This window comes from Anser brachyrhynchus, assembly GCF_964034855.1.
Source record: "Anser brachyrhynchus genome assembly, chromosome: 2".
NCBI lineage: Eukaryota > Metazoa > Chordata > Aves > Anseriformes > Anatidae > Anser > Anser brachyrhynchus.
In genome coordinates, this window is record NC_137695.1 from 82,797,324 (window position 1) to 82,824,779 (window position 27,456).

Consider the following 27,456-nt stretch of genomic DNA (forward strand, 5'->3'; position numbering starts at 1 on the left):
AATCATTTAAGTAATTCATCATGCTCATATGAAGCTGAGTTTGGCCTGGAAAACAAAACCAACAAAACCCCTAGAGCTTGTGTGCACGGTCTATATTCAGTCTTTGTAGGTATTTACATTCTGTGATGCAGTTTGAAAAGTTTGCACTAGTAATTTGTTTGCCCCAGTCGTGCTAAGCACTTAACCCCTTCACACATATCTCAGCAAGAATCTTCCTACTTCTGCACACACGGAAACTAGTTTATGTTCCAAATTCCCTCAGTTAGAAGAGCAGATGAACATTCAATTTTTATCACTACAGATTGATTTTGTTAATAGTAAAGAGCCTGAGGGTACAAGCTGTAAAGGGAAAGCAAGAAAAAAACCCACATCTTTTAACAACGTATATTGGAAACTTTTCATATGCATCTCAAATAAATCATTTCACTGCTGTTCATAAAATGTGCTCTCCCACATTTCACATCTAGGGGTGTTTACAGCAGAAAAAAAAAGAAATAAATTTTGACTGTTGAATGCTGCGCAGTTCATATTAAAAATAAATAGAAGAAATAGGTGCCACCTTTTTCCACCTCTTGCTTATTGGTACCCATTGGGTATCTTGCAGGTGCTGCAGGAAGATCAAAACAAAACACGCCACACACACTGCAAAGAAAAGTTTAAGCTCAGTACTGAAACAATTCACAAGGGAACGCAGTGCAGAATAGTCACCCTGGACAGCTAATAGGAGTCCCACCAGCTGGACCATTTAGCACTGGATTGGCCAAAACACCGGAGTATGCAACACCGCCTGCCCACCCTGCCAGTCTCCATCTTCCACAGACAAGGCAAAATGAACCTATATAAAGAGCCTTTTCTCTCTTTAGTTATTCTCAAGACAGAAAACTGCCCAGTTATAAAGGTACTGGGAGTTTTGTGAATGTACCCCAGTACTGAATTTAGCCCATTGTTGTTCCAGAAAAGAAATCCATTTCCTTTTTTAAATTTTTTTTTCAGCAGGAAGCCAGAGAGTCCTCAGCATGATGCTCCACTGGGAATAATGTCAGTTTTCTCCCACACTAGTTTCTCCTGAGGTCTTGTCATTTTGCTGCTGTGGCCATCTGGCAGGCACAGATCATCACCAAGATGGCCCTACAACAACAGACTTCCCTCAGTCACGTACCATGAAGCACACATGGGCCTAGAGCATTGCTGGGAGCGATGTTAAAATTCAGCCTTTCACGCCCTGTGGCCACTTCTCCCCTCCTACACGGCACACTACACCCAGTCGTCTCCTTGTCAAGGCAAGGTTAAAACTCCCCCCGTAGCTGCGGCCCAAGAGCACTGCCAGTGCCACGTCTCTCTGCTCCAGAAGCGGAGCTCAGCATGCCGTGGATATCCTGTGTTTCCAATGGAAACATTTTCTTCAGCGGCTTCTCTTGCTCTCAGCTAAACTCCAGATCAGTTACCCTGACGTAATGTGGGAAGAGTCCACGGCCTGAGGACATAACGCCAGGAAACAAATGAGAAAAACAATTTTCTTTGGTCCCATTGTACAAAATTGATAGCGGGGATCCTGTTCCCCAGGTGTTCCTCAAAAACTGCTTTTCCCTGCCCATTCTCCTTCAGTGACCCTTTCTTTAAGTATTAGCTCTCAGCAATATAGGATTATATTATCATGAACAGGCATGAAAAACAACTGTGTCTGAAGACCTCTTTCCAAAGACTCTGTCTTTGAATTCCTTCCCCTTGACACCAATACGTCTGCTGTCCCCACCGTTACCTCCAGAACTAATCAGGAACGGAGGGCTGGAAGTCAGCTCAGATGCTGTAAGATGCCACTGCTCCCTGTTGGGTTCATGTGAGAGACCAGTCCAGGCGAATTTAGCTCTGGTGAAGAGCACAGAGACTGGGAAGGCTGCAGAGAGAAATTCTCCTTCGTGGAACTCGTATAGCAACAAGCACTGTCCATCCAACCTTTCTCCAAGCAGTGATTAACTTATGAAGACAAAACCAGCTATCTTCAGTAGTCAACAGCCCCTTTACAAGGATATACTGAAGACTGAATTTCTCCTTCCTATGGGCAGTTTCATTGACTACTTACGACAGCGTAAAAGCAAGCGCGTTCATGCTTTCTCCTCAGGTTGCTCCCCATGATTAGGAACAGCTCTACACAGCCAGCACGTGCCCACCTTGCTCCCTCTCTCTGAAAGCCCCCTCTGCCACGTGTCCCATGCAGTGCCTGGACAACTGCTGGGTGGTTTGCATGTGTCGGGGTCCCTGCCCTCAGGGCTGAACAGAGGGGGGTCACCCTGGTGCTAGGATTATGATCCAAATTCAAGACTGAGCTCCTAAATCTGATTTTGGACCTCTGGTCCCAGTGTTCTGATTTTAAATTTTGCCTCAGGTGTGCTTGCTCTCTCTCTCACACTCTTTTTTTTTTTTTTTGGTTAAAAACAGCCATCATTTCACTGCTTTTATAGACTCGAGCAACTGCTAAATAGACTAGACTTGTGATCTAGAAATGAAAAGGCTTGGTAATCTACCTGGCCCCTTTTTAAATAAACTTTTAATCCACTGCTAGGACGTACTTCTAAAACACAGGGTAATGCATACTTTCACACATTCTTAACTCATAGCAAAGTAATTAAATAAAGCACTACCCATTCATTTCAATGGAAATATTTAAAAATACCTTTTCACTTTAAAACATCATTGGTCATTTTCACACAACAACCACTCTTCAACACAGTACCATTTAATCTCTGCCATGTAATTATAAATGCTAGAGGTTTTCTTCTATACGTAATTTTCTCCATCATCAAAAACATCGCTGCAAGCAACACCTCATGGGAAACACAGTAAAGAATGTAAACCTGCTTGATTGCAGCTGCAGGCTCAGTTGTGTCAGCAATGCTGCGCAAAATTATAGGTCGCCCAGGATCCCACAGCATCAACCCCATGCCTACCATTAATAATACACACAAGCTGATTTCCAAAGTCTTGATGAGGCTGCCATCTTCACAACCTCAGCAAGTCGTGCAGAAAGGATCCGATGCCTCCAGATCAGAGCTGTGTGCAAGATGTGAGCACACCCAAACAGGTGCCCAGAAATTGTGCCCAGTACTCCCAGGAGCTGAAGCAGCACCAGTGCATGAAGCAGGAAAGGGGCATGGGTGGGGGGAAGTGTTCTTTGACAGAAGACAAGGGATGACAACTTTTGGCACAGCTGATATGCAAAAGAAATGAGAACAAAGGATGGTCCCTGGAGCTCTGTAGGGAAGATCACATGGTCTATTAAGTGCAAACCAAACATTCCCATTTCTGCGATTTCCATTACACTTACTATGTAACAGGGAGATAGGGAGTTAGGCTGATAAGTGGCTTAGGAAAAATTACAGATTTCATTGACAGAAAAAATCCAGCCATGCTGGACTGAATGAGTCTGCATGTGTCCTTACCTCTGAGACACAGGCTTCAAGTGAGACTGCCAAGCAAGAAAACATTCAAGCCTGAGAGCCCTTGCTTGGGTCTCAAGGTTATTCAGTCAAAATTTTTCCTAAATTAATAACATGTTGGCACTCTGTGGTCATGCAATATGAAATAAGCTTCCTTGAAACCCAGGCAAAAGTTTCTTCTTGTCCAAAATGGAATTTGTCTAGGAGTCTCAAGTACAATAATGTGTCAGGAATTAAGCTGAGAGGTTGCAAACAGTAAAATTACCTGTTTGAACATATGAAAATATACACAAGTCCATTCTCAGGAGATCTTGCTTTCCTTTATTCCTTTTTAAATTGCTAATGTACAGGACTAAAATGATGGGCTTTCTATTTCAGGATGTTAAGCATATTGGGTTCCAAGAGCAATTAAGAGATGACTAATACATTTGTTCCCTTCTTCCTTTGCTCGTTGATATTGCTATGGTTTATTTTTCTAATTTGCCTATTTTTCAAGGTGGTTCTTTAACCTCTCCCATGGTGTGCATTGGCTTTTCTTACCATATTCCCAGCAGCCTGGCTCCACATGCAGCGGTTTGAGGATATTAAAAGAAGCAGGACAGAGCCAGCTGGAGGCCAATGGCTCTGTTGAGCTTGTCAATAGCTAATCTAGGCTAGTGAAAGCAGAGGGAATTTTTTTCTAGTTCCTTCTCCCACCACAGAACTTTCTTCAGGAAACTTCACTGCTTGGCTCTGGTATAGTCATTCTCCAAAGTGGATTTGTGTGCCTAAACCTAAAATAAAAAAATAAATAAGGGAAGCAATGACAGTCTTGAGCAATTTGGGGACTATTGGCTGCTGTGAACTCAGATGGAGGAAGGAGAAAGTAAGTTTTACTCATTTTTCTTGGTGCTAGATTGACAAATGAAGACTATCCAGAAAGACTGTTGGGGAGCTTCTAATATCAGCTGACTCTCATGTAGGTTGAATATTCCTACCTGGATGCATCCTGAAATCCATATGCATGACCACAGGAGGACCGGAAAATAACCCTCTAAATTCAAGAGTGTCTGATCATATATATAAAATCAGTTTGTTTTTTCCAGGTAAAGAGATTCCCCAAACAAGGAATCACTCCAGATTAACTTAAAGGATCTAAGGCAGGCTATACAATCGTGCTGCTCCAAGACTGATGATGTTTTGTACAATCCCATCTCCTGCTGAGTCTCTCTCTGCGCTTCCTTGTACAGTGTGCATATTCAATAGTGTTTGTTAGAACAAGACTTCTGGGAATAGAAATTGGAAGACATCCAGATATCTCAAGCTTGCAGGCTCTTTGCATCATGTCCTCTGTAAAACAAGCTTCCTTTATGAGGGCGGAATAGGCAGTCCATTGACGTCTGTGTCACAGGACAGAAAGAAGACCACCACACTGCAGGCTTCACAACGGTGGCAAGTCCTGACAAATACAGCAATTCACAGGAGGTGCTATAGACCACTGGAGTCATTTTCCCCATGCATGGAGACGGAGGACACCCATCCCTGTTTCAAGAAGAGGGTCAAGAAGCAGCCACTTATGAGCTGTATGATGAGGCAGCCCCTTCACTAACACAACCGTCACTGGCCAAAGTTAATGAGGTAAGAGTGGGACTTAGAGTCCCCATCGTCACTGTAGGGAACACAGCCTTCTTGAACACCAAGATCTAACTGTACCACTCCAGCAGCTTAGTGGAAAAGGCCTTGCATTAAATTCTTGAGATGACTTTCAGGCTGAAGATTATAACCATGAGCATGACTGTTCTGGAGAGAGGCTCTGCGTAGCTGTGCAGTTCCCTGGACAGTGTCAGAACAAGCCAAATATATAGATATGATGAAACATTGTAGAGTGTGATGTAGGCATTTAAGCTACCAGGCTGAAAATTCAGGCTCTACTTCCACATGTGAGCACCAATGGCAAAAGCAGGGTTTTCAGCAGCAGTGAGAACTGCGCCAATCTCCTTAAATCAGCGATCTGTGCCATATGAAAAATTAAGGCACATGAAACCAGCCTCCAAAGCACGTGGTTCAGCTTACAGCATTTGAGATACTGTTGTTCTGAGAGGTGAAATAATTAACCTTCAGAGTTCAGCTACAGAAATTATTATAAGAAATAGTCGCCTATGTGTGAAAATTGAACAAGTTACTAGTGGCAACATTGGACACATAATAAAGTGTCTTTGGGAGCGAACTTCAGGTTTTTTTTTGTTGTTGTTGTTGTTAGAATGAACCAAATTGCAGATATAAAGGTTTATTTCTTAACAAAAAACAAACAAAATAACTAAGCTCCATTTTTATAGTGGCTTGACTCAATATCCTTAAGCTTAAATGAATAAGAAAGCCTTCGGAAATATCCAATTGAGCATCATAATACATTCTAAAAGTTGGTGTTTCAAAATCTTATAAATTCAGCTCAGCTATTGATTGAATTTGACCCCAGATTCTGAATAATTCTATTCTAAAATTTTCAGTTAATCTGCTGCTCACCAGAAGTGCTTTGTTCCTTTCTAATTATGAGTTCAGCTGGCAAGATTAACAGGTTCTGATTGAAACTAGACTGTACTTAATCATATTGCATGTCTGAGCATCAGTTTCCTTAGGATGCTGAAGTTAAATTAAAAATCTTTCAGGCATGATTTCTCAATAATCAATCTTCTGGAAAAGGAGAATGCATCCACACCAAACTAGAAAGAAAGAAAAAAAAAAGTGCAAAACCAAGCTGGGAGAGCAGCAGTTACAAAACACTGCGTGAATCAGCAACATTATAGCTTCCTGAGGAAAAGAAGATGTGTTGTCACATTATCTAGCTCCTTTTCAACTCCTAGTAATTTAGTGACCCCTCCAGCAAATTTCAATATGCTTGTTACTCTTCCAAGGTCAGGGGAAGGGTGCAAACAGGTGGAGGTGTTGCAAGTAACCCCGCGTAGAGAAGAAAAGGCTGCAGTGCATGCTTCTCCCTTGGCAGATGAGGGAGAACCCCCCAAAGGAAGATAAACCTCAGAGATGCTGAGCTGTGAATACAAAACCTTTGAAAACCAGGTACTACCAGCTCCTCGGTACGTAGATTTTTGTTCTACTTTCTGAAACATTTTCTGAAGTCCAGTAAAAAAAAAACAAGAATAAAAAAATAAAAATACTGTTGTCCGTTTGCAGATGCCCAGGTTCAGCACACTCAGCGCTAGGTTTGCACGGAGGCAGGGTAGAGGAAGCAGGGCTCAGAGCATCACTTGCCAAGCAAATCCTAGCTGCCTTCCTGGCTCCGGCAGCTGCTGTCCCTGCCTCCTTTGTACACAGGAGCCACGACTGCGGAGTCACCAAGCTGTGCACAGGAGGCAGCAGTGCCAGGCTGGGGGCACTGCTCAGACCAGCCACAGCACAACTGGCACCAAGTTGGGCCAAAGTATGGCCAGGGTCCTCTTCTGCAGAGGAGTCTCAACAGGCTCAAGGTACCAGAAAACAAAGGAAGCAGCTTGCACATCACAACTGTTAGTCTTTTTACCTACAGACAGCAAGGAAGAGTATCCAGACCTTCCTGTGCCACCCCGTCCCCGACTGCCCATCACTCAACAAGTCTCCCACAGCAGAATCAGGCTCACAGCCTGAAGGAGTATGCGTTGTCATCAGCCTTCACAGCTCAGCAGATTTGCTCCATGCTTGTGCCCATTCCTCAGACAGTTACACCGGTCACAGAGCACCAGATTCAGGAGGCACCACGAGCAGAATATTCACGCCCTGCTCCTTGCTAAAATACAGATGAATAAAGGAGGTAGAGTTGCAGAAAAATGGTCTAGCTAGCCACAAGCAATTACCACTGACAGTTAAAAAAAATAAAAATAAAAAGGAAAAAGCAAACAGGCAAGCTCCCAGTACGTGCCCTGTTTGGAGGACATTTTGAATGCAAGTGGAGAAGGCTGCAGCGGTAACAATGTGCTGCGGGAAGCAGAATATATGCTGTGTTTAACTCTGCACCTCCTGGACAGCCTGCGGTGCAGGAAGAGCAGCGTATCTCCAGCCCTGTGGCTTGACACCAGGAAACACAAGTCCTGATAACAGTCCATGATGCAGATATCATAACCTAGCTGGAAACATTCCCTTAACTCCCTGCCAAGGAAAATGGTCGAGCCCAGGCTATTAAGCTGCAATAGCTACCTACCCACTTTATTAGTGTGCACGGAATTTGTTTTGTTTGAATGACTCTCGGGGGAACAAAGTGCGGAAACAGGCATTACACTTGTTGCATATTTACCACTGAACTCATTCAGCTCCATTACAAGCAGGGGAAGATTTCAAAGCCTTTGCTGACGAGTCGGAAAGTTTACCAAGAAGACCTTATTCATAGATAAAAGCTGGCATTAGGTCAGCATTTCCTTTTTTTATTTTTCTTTTTTCTATTTTTTTAAATGGAAGAACTATTGAAGGCTTTGAAGAAAATCTTACATAATAAGATTCCATACCTTTCACTAACATCAATATAAAATTTCGGTTAATGTTAATGTTAATTTATTGCCTTTTTCCCCTCCTAATTCCCAAATACAAATTTGTTTGCTCACATGCCTAATGACATGTATGAGAGTCTAAACTTTAAGTTCCCTCCCCTTTGTGTGCACCTTCATGCTCTAAGATTTCACAGCCCGTAAGTGAATAGCTCACAGTGCAGTACTTCTCCTCTTCCAACCTGATAAGGACAGTTCCACAGAATAAATTAAAACCTATTAGTTGCAAAGCTCAGCATGCAGTTTCCCACACTGTAACAAAGAGTTGTTAAACTGGAGCATTAGGGAGGTCTGAACGTTCACATTTTATCATTAAGTCCTGAAGACTATTGAAAAGCCCTATAGCTGTGTGATGCAAGCCTGACACCTGCTTACCACGTCTCTTGGACCTTCAAGACCCTCGGACTCGTCCAGTCTGCAACAAGGCCTCAGCTTGGACCCACCCGGCACAATGCAGCAATGCTTCTAAAACCTCTTAACACGGAGAGGTTCAGAGTCGCTTTGCTGGGAAATTAATAGCCAAGCAAATCAGTTGTGAGTCAGGATGTACTCAAAACAACCGTAACTGAAATTTCAGAGGAAGCCTAAACCTCTCGGCACCTTCCTCTTGGATACAGCACTTGGGTTACAGGGTCAGCAGCCTGGCTCCTGTCCAGAGGGCCTCTTGCTGTGCTCCCATAGCCCTTGGCAGAGGACCAGCCCCAGCAGGTATTAGCACCTGCCCTGCTTGCATCAGTTCCTGCGGACCAGGAATGGGCATCACACCTTCAGACACATTCAAGAAAAATTTTGCTACCTTTCCCTCTGCTTTCTCTACGCAAGCATGGTTCAGGCTGCACTCCACCTAGCTCAGGTAGTTAAACAGGGCCATTAAATGCACACACTTCGACATTAAGTTAAAGGGTGAGGACAGCAAGCCACTTGGAAAAGAAACAGTTGATTTCAATGAGAACAACTGCAAACTCCTGTGCTTCTTTTATGTCCTGAGCCTGTTCTAGATGTCACCACCTTGCAAACAGCCAGACCTGCAACCCCAGGTTCTTGAAACGTAGGGGAAGGAAATGTATGTGAGAGGGCAAGGCAGTAGAAAATAAGACCTTTTTGAAATAAAGTCTTATCTTGCACTGATCTCTGTATTTTTACATTAAATGATAGTAAATAGATAAAATACATAGAGCCCTCCACCCTAATTTTTATGTCATTGGTAAAGCCAAACCCAGGAATAAAAAAGCAAGTAAATATTTTTAAGACGTGCATTCGCATTTCCGGACTTACTGTCACTGGACTTTTCCCTTTCTTACCAAGAATAAACAGAGCCTCTGAAAGACCGTGACCACATGGGGTGACTAACAATGATAGCGTGAGCCTCCTGAGGCTGCCTCCAGAAAGAAAAGGAAGAGGCTCCGTAGCAATCCTGCCAATCTGCACCAACTTTCTCCTTGGCATTTTCAAGCTAAGGGGTTGAAAAACTTTGAAACTGGGTTTACAGCTTCGAAATGGTCTCATTATTTACCAATGGGGGTGCGGGGAAAAAAAATGTTTTTCCTAGCTTCTCCCCTTCACTTCAGAAATTGCATCTCTGCTCTTTGTTTCCCTCATTCTCGGGCAAAGAGAATCCACTTTCTGTGATGCGGTACATGTAGCTTTTTGTGCCTTTTATCCCTGCCCCATTGGGCAGCTGCCTGTGTGGCTGGCCTCATCTCCTCACTCTGAGAGGGGCTGATAAGACGTTTTTCTCCTCCAGCAGCAGCTGTCAGCACTCAGAAGGCAAGAGTAGCCACAGATGTCCAGAAACCAGTTTCAAAACTGGAGCTGGAGGGAGCGGTTTTCCCCCCTCCTCTTACTTCCAAGCAGGATTAAAAAAAAAAAAAAAGCACCTGACTTGATGGACCAAAGCCAGGTTTTCTGGTCAGATTATTTTCTATTAGTGAACAATGACCATTTATGCTAAAGATAGAAAGCAAACACTGCAGAGAAACAGATGAGGCTGGGGAGGAACAGCTATGGCAGCCTTGAAAGGAGCCCACAGAGGAAAGTCCCCACTGAATGCCTCACCACGAGCCTGCAGATGGGCTTTGGAAACAACTGCTTGCTGGACAAGTGGTCTGGTGCCTTCCAGGAGGAACGAGCAGTTTGTAGAGAGTAATGGTGTTTGAGTATTAAGTGTAATGGTGTTTGTAATGAGTTGGTAGAGAGTGTGGGCATCAATAAATACAAAAGCTAAAAAATAAGCACAAGAATATGACCCTCCCAAATATATTTAAATAAAAATAAAACTAGATTCTACTCAGAAGTTAGGTTCCCCAGTTCCTGTTTCAGTAACCAAGAAACCAAGATTAAAGAGACACAAAACATTTATAGAAAAGATTAAAGTAGTAAAGTAAGCCAAATGCTCTTCCTTCTCTTTGGGTCAGCCCAGGCAAAGACTGCACTGTGTGCCATTGCTAATTTAAGTGGGCAAGACACATCCCAGAGTGCATTACACAACAAATCCAATTTTCATTGTCAATTAAAGGTGAGTATGGTTATTTTAAAGGCAGAGGAAAGCCACACATGGTGGGAAATAACTGAAGGATGCCCTGTGCTGAAAGCAACTAACTTTTTACCATAAGAATATTGTACCGGTTATATCCCCAAATCCCCACCACCACCTCACAGAGGACTGAATGTTACCTAAACTGCTGAGAAGACTTCCTTGTCCTTACCAGTAGCTCCACGTATTTGCCAAATATTTGCTTAAAGGTATTTGCTGGGAGCCCTATCAGCGGGAGCCGGGCAGCAGTGGGCAGGTGACTTCCCTCCCTGGGTGCCTGCAGTCAGCTCCCTGCCCTGTGGGAAGGACGGGTGGTAACTGGAGGCAGACTTGTTGAAGGGCAAATCTAGCACAGGAGAGGGCGACCAGAGGGCAGGCTTTATTCTCCGCACCTTTTAATTAGTTTTGTCTTGAATACAAGGCACTGAAATCTAGTTTTCCAGAGCAAGGAGGAGTGGAAAGGTCTGTGAAATCCACTGAAAGCTCAGGAAATTTTGGAGTGGTAGAAAACGAGTAGAAAAAGTATATCTTTCCAACAGAAGGGGAGCTTCTGAAAGGCCTGAGGAAACCAATATTTCAAGTATGACCATTTACCTATGTCCTCGTGCAATCACTTCTGCAGGTGAAGCCAATCACCTCGGGCAGGCTCTCTGCAGCCACTGGCACCAGGTCAGGAGGGTGCCACCACAGGTCTGCGAGGGACAGCTATTCTCCCCAGCCCCTTGTTGTCACCCTTTATGCCTCATCCTACAGAGAGGCTTCGCAAAACCCCACAGGTGACCACCACGTATACCAATACTTTGCAGGGCCAGCTAAACCCATGCCATTCCTCTGCTGTTTTACAGCAAAGCAGAGCTGCATCCCAGCCCAGGAGTTTTGCAGGGAGCATGGGGCACAGTCCTTCTAGAGCCAAGGCCCCCCCCCAACATCTGGTCACTAGTCCCCAAAGGAGGAACAGAGTGTTAATTCTCTCCCCCACAGCTCCCTGCTGCTTTCCTTACTGTATTATCTGTACAAAGCTGCACAGAGGAAAAAGCAGTCTGTTCGTAACTCATTTGGGAGCGAAAGATTAAAAAAAAATGAAAGAAAATAGTGACGCTGTTACACTCACTCACAGAGATGCCTTTGTATGCAAAAGCGAGGGAGCCAGCAGAGATATCTCCAGCAGCTTAAAGCAGTAGAGCAAGCTGGGATGGAATTAGTAACAAACTCGTTGGGATGCAAGCTAATCGCACTGCCCAAAGACAGACCCACTGCAAAATCGCGCTGGTGTGCTTTCAAACACCCACCATCCTTGAGCTTTATTTTATCCCTTCAGCTGAGGCAGCACAGATGTTTCTCCGTTAGTGCTATATTAAGATTAGTGGGATATCCCCAGTGGTTTTGGATTAGACAGTTCCTAGCAGAGCTGGAAAGGAGTTGGTTAACAGCAAGCTTCACTGCCTTTTATCCTTGATGGTCTCACCACACTCTGGTTCCTCTGCTTCCTCTCCAGCCCTTCCTGTGCTGTATGGGCTTAGAGCCTCAGTGCTAGGGAAGTAGGAATACATAAAGTTCAGCCCGTGGAGCAGCGAAACGCAGGCGGATGAGCCAGCCAGCACCACTCCCACACACACCATGAGCCATCAGATGGGTGAAGTTAATGAGGTCCCACTGAGGTCAAGACTTGCCCAGCGAAAGAGGGAAGCAGGGTGAGTCCCTAACAGCAGCTGGTGTGATGATGGTCAGATGCTTTTTAACCAGGCTGTTGTAGCTCACCCAACTCCCACCCCTCCTACAAATGAGGTTATAAATACCTATTTCATCAGCTGTGCTGTAGGAGCAAGTTCCTTGGTTAGTGGAGAGTAAAATTAATCACCGTGTGAACAAGTCACTGAACTGTGATCAGACCTTCGGTATCAGCTGTCTTTAATAGACAGGTGTTCAGCAAGGAAGAGCTTGGCTTCCTCCAGGGCAAGCAGGGCATATTACAGAGCCATATTGCCCAAGCTGAGGCTGCCTGGCCCCATTTTGCTGCAAAAACAGCAGGATTAACATTTCACATGTGCATGCTGGTATCCTGCACCAGATGTCAATGCTTATTTTTTTATAGACTTCCACCGCAATGGATCCCAGAGGCCAAATATAGGAAGGTTTCCTACAGCTAGCTGTATACCTATCTCAATGTTTATTGTGCTAATGACCTTGTTCTCATATTAGCCAGTGTAATCTATGAAAGATTCAAAATAAAGCCTCCAAATGCCCTGGAAGATATATGATTAAAGCATGATAAGGGCAGAAGCTTTTCAGTGATCTACTGACCCCATTGCGATCAGAGCTCAGTCAGCTTGTTAGGTTACATTAATTAATACATTTTTACTTTCTTTTTTAGTAAAGCTTATTCATTTGAAATTGTGCATAAAAACCTTACAAGATGTGCTGTGAAAGTGTTGCAGAAGATGGTGAAAAGATCGGATTGCTGTTCCTGTACTAGTCACTAGTCAGGTTCTTCATTAGACGTGGGAGCAAACAGGAACTCAAGCAGACCATGAGGTAAGATGCCAAGGTATGTTCTGCAGAAAGACATTCTTTATTGACATACTTCAGTGTCTGGAAGTTTCTGGCTATTGACAGACAAAGCATTTGAGCAATCAGCTCAGCCACTTGTGCAGCAAGCCCTCAGCACCCCTCTGCATCATTGAGATTGCCACCAGCAGAATTGCAGCATGTCATCCATTATTCAGCAGCTGCTGCTAGCCCTCATATACATAGATCACCTGGACATAAATAAGTAAAATGCCTTATATACAAACCTGTGACAGAAGAGAGTGATAAAAGCTAACAAGTAAGCAGGCTTCTTGCATCCTCTTGTACTACAGTCAGACTCCGACCATTTCACCAGAAGCCATTAGGCTTAGATCCAGATCTCAGACAATTTTTATTCAATTACATATCAGAGAAGCAATTTCACCTTTCTCAGCTAAAGTTTACCTGGACAAATGCCCCCTCCTCAACCTATTCCAATGAGTGTTTTTAGAATACTTAAACAGGCCACCAATAATTTCCAGAAAAAAAGTGTTTGCATAGAGTACGACCTTACACCCCCCAAAGCTGCCTGCAAGAATCCCCATAACCCATCTGTAGCTTTACCTCTCATCTCAGAACCAACTTAAACAATGATTAGAACTTACCACAGCATTGCTGCACATCCAATGCAGATCTCTGCACCTGCACGCTTTCTATGCAACCTTGATATCAAGCTAAGCAGAGTCTAGAAGTAGCATAGAATCATACAATCATTTAGGTTGGAAAAGACCTCTAAGATCATCTGTTCAACCTTTAACCCAACACTGCCAAGCCCAGCATGTCACTAAGCTCTACATCTACACGTCTTTTGAAGACCTCCAGGGATGGTGACTCAACCACTTCCCTGGGCAATCTGTTTCAATAGCTCACAACTCTTGCAGTGAAGAAATTTTTCCTAATATCCAACCTAAGCCTCCTCTGGAACAACTTGAGGCCGTTTCCCCTCATCTTATCCCTTGGTGCTTGGGAGAAGAGACTGATCTCCACCTCTCTCTCAGCTCCTTTAAGGTAATTGTAGAGAGCAATAAGGTCTCTCCTGAGCCTCCTCTTCTCCAGGCTGAACAACCCCAGTTCCCTCAGCCGCTCCTCACAGGACTTGTGTTCCAGGCCCTTCACCAGCTTCATTGCCCTTCTCTGGACACACTCCAGGGCCTCGATGTCCTTCTTGTAGCAAGGCGCCTGAAGCTGAACGCAGCACTTGAGGTACGGCCTCACCAGAGCTGAGTGCAGGGGGACAATCACTTCCCTAGCCCTGCTGGCCACACTCTTTCTGATCCAAGCCAGGATGCTGTTGGCCTTCTTGGCCACCTGAGCACACTGCTGGCTCATATTCAGCTGGCTATCAACCAGCACCCCCAGGTCCCTTTCCTAAGGGCAGCTTTCCAGCCACTATTCCCTCAGCCTGTAGCGTTGCACAGGGAAACAGTAGATATAGATCCTGCTCGAGAGCCTTCCTTGTTAACCAAGGCAATAATCACAGCTAGACTTTGTCATCCTCATTCCTGACCCGCTGCCAGCATCTCAGCATTGTGCTGTGCCAGGCAGATAAAACGACTCTGCATTCTCACATTGCCTGCTAATCCAGGGAAAGTCTTCTGGATGCTACCCTGCTCCAGAGAAAGACACTGCGTAACGCTAACACATACAGTTTGGTGCACTGCAAAGTTCTCGCTTTCTCCCTTAGAATCAGTAGCACTCATGGTCACGCTACTAGCCAAGCTATACCATACCCATGAAGTTCTTACCCGAAAACAACAACAAAAAAAACAAACCCCACCACCAATACAGCCAAACAAAAAAAGATGTGCACACTAGTTTGATTATATAACTGCATTCAAGGGGTACATTAATTAACCAAAAAGGAAACAAAATCTTAAGGGAAAAAATACATCAACATTATAAGAAAAAGAAGTGGTCAGGAGTACTCTGAAACAAGCTTCTTTATTGGACTTTGTGTAAGCAATTGCAAAGTAGCTTACATACCAAACACTTTTGGAAAAGAATTCTAGAGCACAAAGTAAATGATAAATGCTATTGACTGGGTTTTGGATGTCTCAAAACTTTATGATCAGATTTGATTTACTTATGCAGAAAGTAGCATGCTTAAGAGATATATATTTTCATTACTCGCAGGACATAATACAGCAGCAAATATTCAACCACTCCTAGAGTGCTGATGATGCTCTTAGTCATACACACATTTTTACAGTACAAATTGTCAGTACTTCTTTAAGGTACTCCAGGAAATTAAAGCGTCTTTGAGTTCCACATCAGAGCAAGGAGTTTCTAAGGCAACAAAATAAAAGTAAGATATTTCAGAAATTATTAGTTCAGAAAAACTCATCCAGGTACTTAAAAAAAAAAAAAAAAAAGAGTTCATTACAGCATAGGGAAGTCAAGAAGAACCTTTACTCAAACTATAAAGCCAGGCTCACTTCTATAATCTTCAGCTTACCATAAAGCAATGGAGATTTTTAAGAAGCAGCTTATAGCTAGGCTATACACGTAGACACATTTATATTGAGAAAAGTAATTTCAAACTTGCTAGAGCATACAAGTATGTCTGAGGACCACTACTTCCCTATAATACTAGCAATCTGGATAATATATTCTTCAAAAATCAGCAGTAGATTTAAATGTTTTTTCCTTTCAGAAAGGAATGATGCTGCTGGATGTTCACCTTTACCTTGGCTGCTTTCCATTACCATTTTCCTCCTAAACCAAGAGATTCCTTTAAAATTAATTGATTGTGGATGCATTTTCTATGAAGCCTTCAAAATAGCACCTGCCTTAACTTCAGACAGTTTTACAGAGGATGAGATTATCTCTGAGTTCTGCTTATCCATGAATACTTCAATCACACTGATTGAGTTGATGACTTTGGACCTAGAAGTTTGTTACGCATCATGTAAGAGAGAGAGACTACTTACTCAAATCTAAGAGGAGGTTAACTGGAGGTTAGGAGAGCCCTGGAAAAGACACAGCTTATGTCTGCCCAGCACCTACTTCAGCTTCTCTCCATCCATCAGGATCTAACACTGCAGGAAGTTCAGCCCACTGGCCAAGTCAAAACACCTCCCAAACACAAAGCCTATGTGAGGATCACCAGGATCTTGACTTCCCTATCAGCACGCAATCCCACAGTGGAGGCTTTTCTCCCAGGCTGCAGGAGGTGCCCAATGAAGAACCACCATAATCAGCTGCCTAGCAAAGGCTCAGCTGGAGAGTCCCCAGATTTTTCCTTCAGGATCACTCATTACATGGTTTCACCTGACTGCTCTTTCAGCTTCTGCCGAGCTCTTGCCACCAGCATCTTCATCTCCTCTTTAGAGCTCTTCCAGGAGCAAATGGTTCTCTCATCCCTGCCTTACACCTTCTTTTAGGGAAAAAAAAAAAAAGAAAGAAAAGAAAAAAGCCCCATGTTTTAACTCTCCTGGTTCTTCTCTCTTGTTACAGCTGCCTTCCTTAACTGTACAAGACTCATGGACTCCTACCAAGCTTTTTAATTGCCACCCTCTTTTCTACCCTATAGGTCTTTCACAGCCTATTCACATGGCAAAACTGCACAGTTTACTCTGAGCCTGCGGCACATGCAAGGGTATGCTAGCCTGGAATTTGCTCTTCCTCTTGAAAATTTGTGTCCAGGTCATAGACAAAAGAAAACATAGCTGGCCGTTTTTAAATGTAGCAGGTAAAGCTCATAGAAGTACAAGTCAACATAAAAAACACTGGCTTCAGTGGGCAATGTGGCAGCTAGACTGCATGCATCTCCAAGCATGTTAGAAGACAGATAATATTTAGTTGTGGGTAATATCTGGCAAACCCTACTCTCCTTCATGTGTCTAGACGGAGCGACGCAGTTCCAGACGATGCTGTCTTGGGCAGAAGAGTAGATTAGCAGTGCTGCTGAATCTCAAACTGCCCAAGGAGCTTGTTTTGGTTTTGCGCTGGATTGGCCAAGATGCAAGGAGACTTCCAGACACACAGACAGGAATCCACCAGGAAGGATCTCCTGGGCTCATACCTTTCACTACCTGTTTGTATAACATTTCTACTGCTGAGAATGGAAGAAACCACAGGTGATCAGAAATCCTGCCATAATGAGGCAGCTCCACAAAAGCCAGTGGGATGGTACCAAAATTAAGTTATCGCAGAATTTAACTCACTGACACATTTTCATGTGCCTTTCTGGTTATCATAACCAAACTCTTGCTCTGGTGTTTCTAGAAACTGAGGTCAATGGATTTTACAAAAACATTAAAAAAAAAAAAACACACTCTGGTTGCAATTTCTGCTCCAGAAACCCTTTATCCTATGTTGTAGTGGTGTCTTTTTTACTTTAAGAAGAAATTTTATGAGTCATAATTAGGGTGATATGTACTCCCTAGATGCTTTAAAGTTTCCAGAATTAATTGTTTCAGCTAACATTAAATACTCAAAGTATTCCCATGAAAAAGCACTTGCTATTACCAAAAAAAAAAAAAAAAGAAGAAAAAAAAGGCGACAACAAAAAAACAAAACACAACACTTCAAAGAAGAAAGCAGGAAACAAAGAAACACAAGAAACAAACTGGCTTAACGTACTGATTCCAGGTTTGCTTGTTTGCTTTTGTGGAAATAAACACTTCAAGCTAAAATGAGACTTTGGCAGCAGCCCTCTGTATCTGCAATCCTTCACCCCTTTGGAGATGATTGCAACCTACCACCTCTTCCATCACTGCCTGACCTTGAGCTTGGGTCCTCGGCACTGATTGCTGGCTGCCTGACAAAAGAATGAGATGTGGCAGGGGAACCAGGGCAAGGACCAGTGCCTGAGAAATGCCTGCTCACTGGCGAACTGGAACAATCGCTGCACAGGCAGATACATGTCAAGATTTGCAAAGAGAGAATAAAAACAAGCTGGAAATTAGTTTGCCCTAAGCATCTGTGTACGCGCTGCAAAGCTTTCGTTCATCCCGGGGTAAAAGCTGTAGGTCTGTTTCTCATTCCAAAGGAATTAGCAGTTTTACTTCTCCTGTGAGTCAGTTTGCTCTGCCGGGACACAACTGGCGTAGGAAATGGCACAGCTCTACCTGCTCAAACTTCCCTGAAGAAGTTCCTCTGCAGCTTGGCAGGCTCGTTTCCCAGGAACACCCACCAAGTGGCTGCTTATCCTGTCACAGGGTCAGGAAAACAGCAGTATGAAATGTCAAACAGAGCTTGTCAGGGCTTATCAGCTTGGGAAGGGTTTCACTGATTTTCTTGGGCATCAGCACCGCACCCGGTAGAGGCTAGTTTAGGTGGTGGAAGCATCAGCAGGGAGAAGGGGAGACAAGGTATTTGTCATCATTATTGCCTGAAGAAAATTCTCCGAATAGCTGACACTTTCACAGCCTGGCTGTGGGGAAGACACCAGATTTCTAACCTTGGCAGAAGTCAAGTAGGAAAGCTGTATTAAGAGGAAACCCACACAGAAACACTAGGAGAGACATGCGTGTCTTGTGAAGAGCACAATCTCCCAAAACGCCATCTTTGCAGGAGTCAATTGGCTCAAAGTGATCATCTGATGGCAGTTTAGTCTCCATTTGGTTGATGTTATTTCCTAACATCACATGGCAGCTGGCACTAATTGGCACCTTGGTCAGTCAGTAAAGAAGCAGTGAATAGGGAGGTGAAGAAGCAGGGCAGTCTCCAGCTGGGAGGAAGCCAGTGCTGTTTTATCCCAGGAGCAGGTCCGCTGGATTTAATTGGACTCTACATTTTAGACAACACTTGATAAAAAAATGCAGAGGCTGAGTTCTAGTACTACCTGTACTAACATGGTATTCAAGCTTAACTTTTACAGCATCAGAGAGTAACACTGCTGATTTACCCACCATGGATAAATTTCCTTTGTGAAGTACAAGGAAGGCAGCTAATTAGAAAGCCAAGAAATGATTCCTACTATGGAAGTACTTTTTTTTTTTTGTATTACCAAAATGACAAGAAGCTACATAACTAAGGAAAGACACCCGATTTGAACATAGACTTCAGTTTTATTTTTCCAAGAAGTTATTAATAACACATGAAGGCTAAAAAGAGATTTGAAAATAAGGATTTAAAGTAGACCATGCTCCCTCTACTATGGTAAGCCAAGACATGGTACAGGTACAGGAGCCAAAGGGCAGAGAATTAGAAAGCAATATGGATGTATTTTAGGAAGAAATTAGCCTGACATTCAGGAAAGCAAAGAAGGAGCTAGGGCTCCACCAAACACTGATCACTCGCCCTATAACACTGGTCTCTGCATATTGTAAATTCTCTTTCCCATGTCTCAGACTACATCCTGCATCACTTATTGCTTAATGAATCCCTGAGGGGTTTAGATATTTAATATTGCAACATGAGAAGATGTCTTAGACACAAAAAGTTAAAGCAATAGTGCCTAGGTTTTAACTGAAGAATTAATCACAGAGGGCCAGATTCCCTCTGGAAGCAGAGCTCTGCTCAGTGCAAGAGAAAAGGGACAACACCTCCAGATTCAAGGGAAAGCTCAGCCCAAGCCTGGCAAGAGCAGCAGTAGTCCAGGGAGCGCTCTGATTTATGCTGTTGGCCCAAATTCCTGCAAGGCCACTGTGGGCAGAGGATCAATCATGCCCACGCCATTCCCTGACTCACAGCAACAAAGCAAAAGTGAGAAATGGATCCAGGAGTTTGCCAGAAGAAATTTCCAGGCTAGCAGGAGATTTACCACCGCCAGTCACTTGTAACTGGAACCTTGCCTGTGATCTACATGAGGAGGGAACTGGCCTCTGTGTTGGACAGAGATATAGCTGTGTTGGCAGGTGCTCCTAGAGCAGACACAGCAGCGGAGTGGCTTTGCTGGTAGGCTTTGCCTCGGTGCTGCTGGTCGAACAAGCCAAACTGACAGCAAGGGGCCACTTCGGGGGCTTCTGCCAACAACAAAATATCAATAAATAGAAGAAAAAAAAAAGTTGCCTCCTTACATACTGCTTTTGTGCATGTTAGAGCAGCTCTAAACACCACAAGTGGGCAAGATCTTGGTGGGCAATGCAAGTTTGCCCCGAGGAGAAAGGCACCACGCTACCTTAGTAAGAGCTGAACCTCCATGAGGTCTATTTGGACTGCATGAGTGGGGCCTGAGAGGACACGAAGGGGTCGCAACGATTGCTGTCTGTGTGAGGAGGAGCCCACCTGCCTGGGACAGCACTGACATCACCAGTGAGAGCTCCCGTGTTCTGGGCAGCTTCAGATTTGGCGTGCATAGGTTCACAGTCAAGATACAAACGATATCACTATCTGATTTTCTTCGTCTTCCCGAAGAAGTACACATTTAAACGACGTTACAATGAGGGCCTATCACACCATGGTTTGTCTGAAATTGTTATCTCTAAAGTGTATGTCACAACGTCAGGGTGGAAATAAATTTAGCAGCACTTCACTGTCAGCAGAACAGGGCACCACCTAAGAATGTTAACAAAAAGCAGATAAGAGAAAACTTACCAGGATGGAGCAGGGGAAGAGTTGTAATAGCAGCATGCAATGCTTTGGGAATGGTAAGTTTGCCTGGCATGCCCATAGGACAACGTGGAACAGTTCACACGCAAGGCAAGGGGCATCTCCACACATCACAGTTGTTAACTTGAGGACCTTAACTCCACAAGGTGCGTCAGGCTACCTTTGACTATAAAGATAGTCATCAATAATTATAGAAGATGAGCAGGCACTGCCTGTTTCTCTTAAGCCCCACAGTGGGCTGGATCTCAGATCAGTTTCCATCAGTCAAACCAGCATCAGATGACATCTTTGATTTACACCATCTGTTGCAGAGAGCCCAATCTGCCTCGCCAGCTCTAAAAGCATAATGACAAAACCTAAAGTTCAAAGCCTTTTTAATGGGAGTGTATAAAAGAAAACAGTAGTCAAATTTCATCAAAGCATCCGGCAGAGCAGAGATTTCACTCCTGCCTGTGGACGCAAACAAATAATAATGCCCACTTTTCATTAATAACTACCAGCTGCCCCCCACCACCAGGTCACGCTACCCGTGACAAAGATGCAGGGCATCCCCACAGCATCAGGCAGCTGCTCCATCTACTGGATTAAACCCTCAGCTAAAGCAGCTTGGCTCTACCCACGCATTCTGAACATAGGCCCTGGTGTCAGTCAATGAATCACAACTATGAATAATATTAAGTAAGCCCCGGGGAGGTCATGAGTACTACAGAGGTCTCAGCATTGTGGGCGAGCTTAGTCATTAGAAAGGGGAATAAGGAGGAAAAATGGTAGGGCCACGAGCAGGCTGGCTGGCCGCCAGTTATTCTCGCTTCAGTCGGGCACTTGAAAGTTAATTTGGGAAATAATGTGACTGAAGTCAAACTGCAAGCGAAGTTCCTTAAAACACAAACAAATTAGCATCGATGCGACTGTTTCTAGGTTTCTAGGGTACGCAGAATGTCAAGTGACTGATGATGCATGCGGAAAGCCCTACAACAAAGGAGATCAGTATTGCTGAAACAGGGCAGGCACATCATGGAGTTGTGCTTTTGACAGAGCTGAACGCTAGCATGTTCAGTCTTCCACACGGATAGACACAGTCACCCAGAAGGGAAAAGGTGTTTTTTCCCCCCTCCCCTATATTCCTCTGCACCTTGCGCAGTCATTTTACAAGAGCAAGCTAAAGGCCATCAGAGTGAAATAGGCTTTTTTTCTTTTTTTTCCCCTCATTTTGCACAGGTCTAAATAGCTGTCCAAAGATGTAAAATAAAATGCTTTAGCCTTAACTGTCCTTAAAAATAGTAAGTTTCAGGATAAGATGGACAGAGTCCTTTCTTTAAAATGGCCATCATACTTGGGTACTGGGTGGGATAATTCAGATGATATGCTGTGTGCGTGTGATTTCATTTGTGTCTTTTCCTCCCAGGACAGACCACATTTCTTCCTATAAAACCTCAAAAACCCAACGTGATAGGAACAGGGGTTGGGACAAGGCAGACTAATAACGAAAGTGCTGTCAGAGTAAAATGCGTCTGAGTCATAACTTCTTCATCAGTTGAGGCAAACTCCTCTATCAAAAAGATTATGTAGATCACACTAGTGTGTACAAAGGTTACTGAGTCAATATCACCGTTATGAAAACAATCTTATTGAGGCAAGATCTTGTTTTGGGAACAGATCAACAGATTCACATGTTATTCCCTGTTGTGATGGAAAAGCTTTGTGTGATGCTAGGTTAGCCGTCATTTCCCCATCTGAGATGGTTATTATGTTTTAAGTACAATGCCAGTATCACAGCAAGATCACTTAGCATCCTGAGACAGAAGGTTCTGCATAAAGTATTGCTATTCTTAAATGATTTACAGCACCTGCAAACAAAACTATAATCTTTATCCACTACAATACTTTTCATACCACGAGAGATGTCACTAGAAGGAATCCTCAGAACATGAAAGAAAAAAAGGATAACCTTCCTAAAAACTACTCTAACTGGAATTATCTTTTGGATCCTAGATGTCTGTTGGTTTTTTTTTTTTCCTTCTCATCTGCTACTGTGGTGGGACCTGCTGAGGACCTAGATCTTATCCTCATTTACGCTATTTGGGTCAGAAGCTGGCATAAAAGACTAAACATAGGGGTAGGTCTTTCCTCCCAGATGTCTGCTCTGGTGATTTGAAAACACAAGAGCTCACCAGCCCCAGGGGAGCCTGTGTTGGCCATGTCAATACCCTCATTCCTAACTCCTGAATCACGGTGGGAGCAATGAGATTAGCCAAACGGACCAGAGATGATTCATACAGCTCTTGTACCTGCAGGGGCACATACCCATGCACCATTTTCCCTAACCATTACTACCCTTGTCCTTCTGCTCCCTTTTTCCCTCTTGTTTTTAAGATTTCCTTATTGTGTCTGGTCCAAGCAGACTGCAAGTGCTGGCCCTCTACGTGCAGTTGTGGGCCTCTGGGCTGTCTCACAACACGTTATAATCAATGACTAAGAACCTTGCAGTAGCGTAGCCTTTTCCTTGCTAGGGAAAACTCTCCCCTATCTGAACAGTGAGTAGTTTGGAGCACTACTCAGCCACAAATCCAAGTCAAGCCAAGCAGATTTTACTCCCACTGCCTCAATGATTGACAGAGATGTCTATCAGAAGATATTTGAGAGGCAGCTATTTCAAAACACAAAGGTGACACATGCACTGAGCGTTTTTGACATAAATAAGATGTCATTACAATACTTTCTTCCATGCAATGATAAATACCACTTAAGATTATTAACTTCGCAGTATCGCCATCGGTATAGGAGAAAATCCAGGGCGTTTCCACAAAAAACACGATGCACTGCCAGTGTTCTGCAGCCAGGGATTGCTTTGTTTCTGCTGGGTTTCATAATTAAAGTAAGGAGAAGATAAAGGACTTTCCTTTGAGGCTTGCAAGCTCCTAATGAGAGTTGCAGAGAGAGATAGAGTCTGCTGCCTTTCTTGAACAAACAGTCTCTGTCTGTGCAATGTGTACACAGCTCAGTGAATTTACTGAGAGTGAGCTGGGAATACACCGCACTGCTTCCCACCCAATGCACTAACTCCTCAAACTGGAGCCCACCCTACCACACAGTAATTTAGGAAGAAGGGCCAGGCCAACATGCTGCAGTTATAAGAGAGGCATTTTCACTTACTGTAGGTGAAGTTAATACTGCTCTCTGAGAGCAACTTTACATAAGCCAGAAAGCTCCAAACCCTCATAGCACAGGCAGAATGAGGGCAAGCTACCCTGACTCTCACTCCTTCCTTGACCTAGGAGAAATTAATCTTTATGTCCCATACATCATCGAGCTCCTTGCCAAGAGGGCTGCCAAAGGTGCCGGTAGTGCTGACCACTGCATGATACGGATGTCTAACCATCTAAAAGAGCTCTCAGCACTATGTGCTAGCTGAGGAGACAGCTGGGCACACAGTTGGTGCTGTGAAGTGCAATCCTGAGGTGCAGGAGCCCAGTGAGCTGCATTTTGGGTGCTGCCACACGGAGCTGAGCATGGGCAGACTGAGGGTGGGTGCAGTCCCATGGCCAGGCTCGTCAGCTTGTATCGGGGAGCAGGCTGGGATGTTCTCTGCAGACAGATATTGTGCCCATTAAACCACATTAAACCACACCTTGTTTACACTTGCACACGTCAGTGAACAGCTGTTCCCTCTGCCATTAACATTCAAGATCATGTTGTGAAACCAATGCATCTGGGCACCTAAGGAAATGTTATCTGAGCTATTGTCTCCAAAGATGCTACAAGTTATGCAACCTGTGCTCTCATTATCACCATCTTAAAGCATTTGCTTATGTCTTCTGTCTTACCACAGCTCTCCTTGAAATGTTATCAACTTTGAGAAAACACCACTATGCGTGGCACAACCCTCGTGACCTCAGATGGGGACAGTGGAGTAGAACAATGCACACCCAGGCTGCTATTTCTTAGGCTGGGGTTTAAAAATCATTAATACTGAACCTGTGCCCAGTGAAAGTCTGATCCAGATTAGACACACACACACATTTGTCAGAAGGACGTAGTGCACACAGTATGGAACTCTTACGCATTATTCTTATGCATATAGCTAGACCCAGAAGCATCCATCCAGGTGGTACAGATAAACAATAATTGATGTACCAGAGCCTGCTGAAAAATAGGTGATGCACTGACATGTTTTCAAGAAATCTGAACTGACAGAAAGTAATTATACTGTACCGGCAGTTTGTCTCGGGTGGTTGTAACATTTTTGATCCTGTTTAAGGAATATCTTTGGGTCTTCCCAGTGACAGCAGAAGAAATGATGATGGCCTGCTGAGGCACAGACACAGTTCCCCTAGCAAAGCAGATCCAGGTATAAACACAGGCCTCTGATGCTTCTCCCCAGGTACTGGCTTGCTACCCTCGCCCTGACTGACCACAAAACCTCCCAGCCCCAATGACTGGTTTACAGAAAATAGTTCCCACCAGTTTAACTACAACCCGTTATTAAACTGATTCAGTTAATCCTTCAGAGACTCCTTTGGGGACACAGCTAAATTCATTTATAGCAGTTATGGCTTAGAGTAATTTACCTTTCGGTTGGTAAGTTAATTGTGATATCAATTTATAACTTAGCTTGATAGTTTATTAGCTTAAAACTAAGACATCAGCTATCAGTCAACGTACTGTGTTTCCAACTGTGCTTTCAGGTGATGTTTTCAGTAATTGATTACGGTTAAGTCAGTTAAACTATTTGTGCAGGTCAGCCCCAAATCCCCTGTCCCAGTTACATGCTCTTTGCTTTCAAGCATTGAGCAACACACAAGTGAATGACCTGCCTGTCCTCTGGGAAAAAACGGGTAGCACAAACAGGGCTCGACCCATTTTTAAACAACAGGTCAACAGGCAGGAAATGTGTTGAGGAGTCAGAGAGGAATGGCATCAACGAAACGTTTGACTTACAGGCTTTCCTTCCAGCCCACAGCTCCTCAGAGACCCCCAGCTTTAGGCAGAGCATTAACAAGCCCTGGGTTTCACATGCATGCTTTTTACTATGCTCATCCCAGTCACTAATGAGGGCCTTATCTGTGTGGTGCAACTATCCCCTAGGACATGACTATTAGTTGCTCTTAGGATACACAGACAGGCTCATGTTTTCAAAAGCTTGGAGCTGGCAACGCTGAAAATGTCTGGATACAAAAGAGGTTCAACTAGAAGCATGTTCTCCTGTTACAGTAATTGTCCCAAGTGGGCTTTTCTCCTGACCAGCACCTTCAGATCAATTAGGTATGAAAACTAAGTATATCAGTAGAATTAAGTTAATAAAATGGAATAACATTAATGAAATATATTTGTTCATATTTCTGGGATGGGAAAAAAACAGCGGGGAGGAAAATTTCTGTGCCATCACCCAAAAAATAAGAGGCATTGAAGAGCCCTGCTTGCTTTCATCTGACAATGACCTGCTTCAGACTCAGCAGGTGAAATACTGGCAGCCCATTTTAGGGGGCAGGTGCCCCAGGACAGGCAGAGGCCACTGTAGTGCCTGGGACCAGGCTGCTGCAGGGCAGCCGGATCACCACTTACACCCCACAGCTGCGGCTAGGACACGGGGCAAGGAGCCAAGCAGCTCTTGGAGCAGCTTTGCCTTACAGTCCTGTTCCTTGCTGGTGGAGGCAGGAAGCGAGGACAAGGTGATTAAAGCAGAGAGGCAGGTGATTAAAGGTGATTAAAGAGCCAGGACAGGGCTGCAGAGAACAGCACTGCACCGTGCACTGAAGTCCTCACTTTTGTTTTGGCTTACATTTCTTCTCAGAGCTGAAGTTAGCTTCTCTTTTCCTGGGTTTGACATCTTCCCAGTGTTCTTTGGGCAGCCTGTGTCATCTGAGCAGAGGTCATCAGCTTCACTGGTGGTTTTTGCCTACCAGTGCATTAGTACTGCTTGACATGGCAGTTTCAAGAGAGCAATTGATATTAACCTATTACTTTTCTTTTTTTTTAAAAAAAAATAAAACTTTCAATATGCTGCTCAATAGCAATAAACTGTCTATAAAATAGGAAAAGATCCTTATCATCTACCCACACAATGCCAGCCTGTGTTGCTGAAGCCTGTGTTTCTTCCTCCTTATCTGGTTCAAGGCAGCAAAGCGGGAACTGCCTGGACATAAACCCACTCCTTTCTCAGGCCACCCACTCCCGCATGGCACTAAACATCTCTACACGGTCACGAAGGCCTGAGGGATGGTCCCGTGCCCATCCATATTGGCCATCAAATGCCTCTCAAAGTCAATTCAGACAAAGAAGCAAAACCACCCTTTTTCAGATTCATCTGGCAGCTCTTCAGTGGGAGCATGTGAGATGTCTCAAGGCTGGGGCTGGACTTGTTTTCAAGCTTTGCAGCCATTTATTTCATCCATGACTTTTCATAGTAAAAATACTCAAACAATCCCTACAAATGAGCCTCCACACTCTTGCCCTCTAATTATATCCACAGCATTCCCTTTTGCATCCAAACCCTCCCACATCCTTAAGCAAACACACTGACACCCAGGCAAGCCTTACATAGCACCATGGAGAAATCCCTCACCATGCTGAGCTTCCCTTCTGCAGCCAAAATCTGCTGGGCACACCTCAGTGCCACAACCCCACTCACAGCTGGCTAACATTAGGGCTATTTACTCTGTTGGTATAAAATTATTAAACCAGGGGCAGATGAACCTCAGCTTTGCTGTCTCTATCATGCCCTTTGCTCACCCTGAATGCCTGTGGAGGCTGCTGTCACCAGCACAGCGGTGCATGGCTGGTTTTTCTGAGACAGGGAGCAACTCAGCTCCTTCCCACCCGCTTTACTCACATGAGCAATGTACCCCAAATAAACTGGGTGGAAGGGAGAATAGGTGATCCTGGTGTAAGGCACTTGTGCACACTTACGTAGTAAAAAGCA

At 44.1% G+C, this 27,456-nt stretch overlaps 2 long non-coding RNA genes across 3 annotated transcripts in view; one reads left to right on the forward strand and one right to left on the reverse strand.

Moving 5' to 3' along the window:
* Positions 1-928: 928 nt before the first annotated feature.
* On the forward strand, positions 929-20,474 carry LOC308190950. The gene is made up of 3 exons (XR_013947584.1): positions 929-5,051; positions 12,847-13,007; positions 15,694-20,474. It is a non-coding gene; the product is annotated as an uncharacterized lncRNA (long non-coding RNA).
* The window catches only part of LOC308190948, a 28,086-nt gene continuing 15,607 nt past the window's right edge, over positions 14,978-27,456 (reverse strand). For both annotated transcript variants that reach the window (XR_013947581.1, XR_013947582.1), the window contains one exon: positions 14,978-15,326. This is a non-coding gene — a long non-coding RNA (uncharacterized lncRNA). The remainder of the gene's footprint in view (positions 15,327-27,456) is intronic.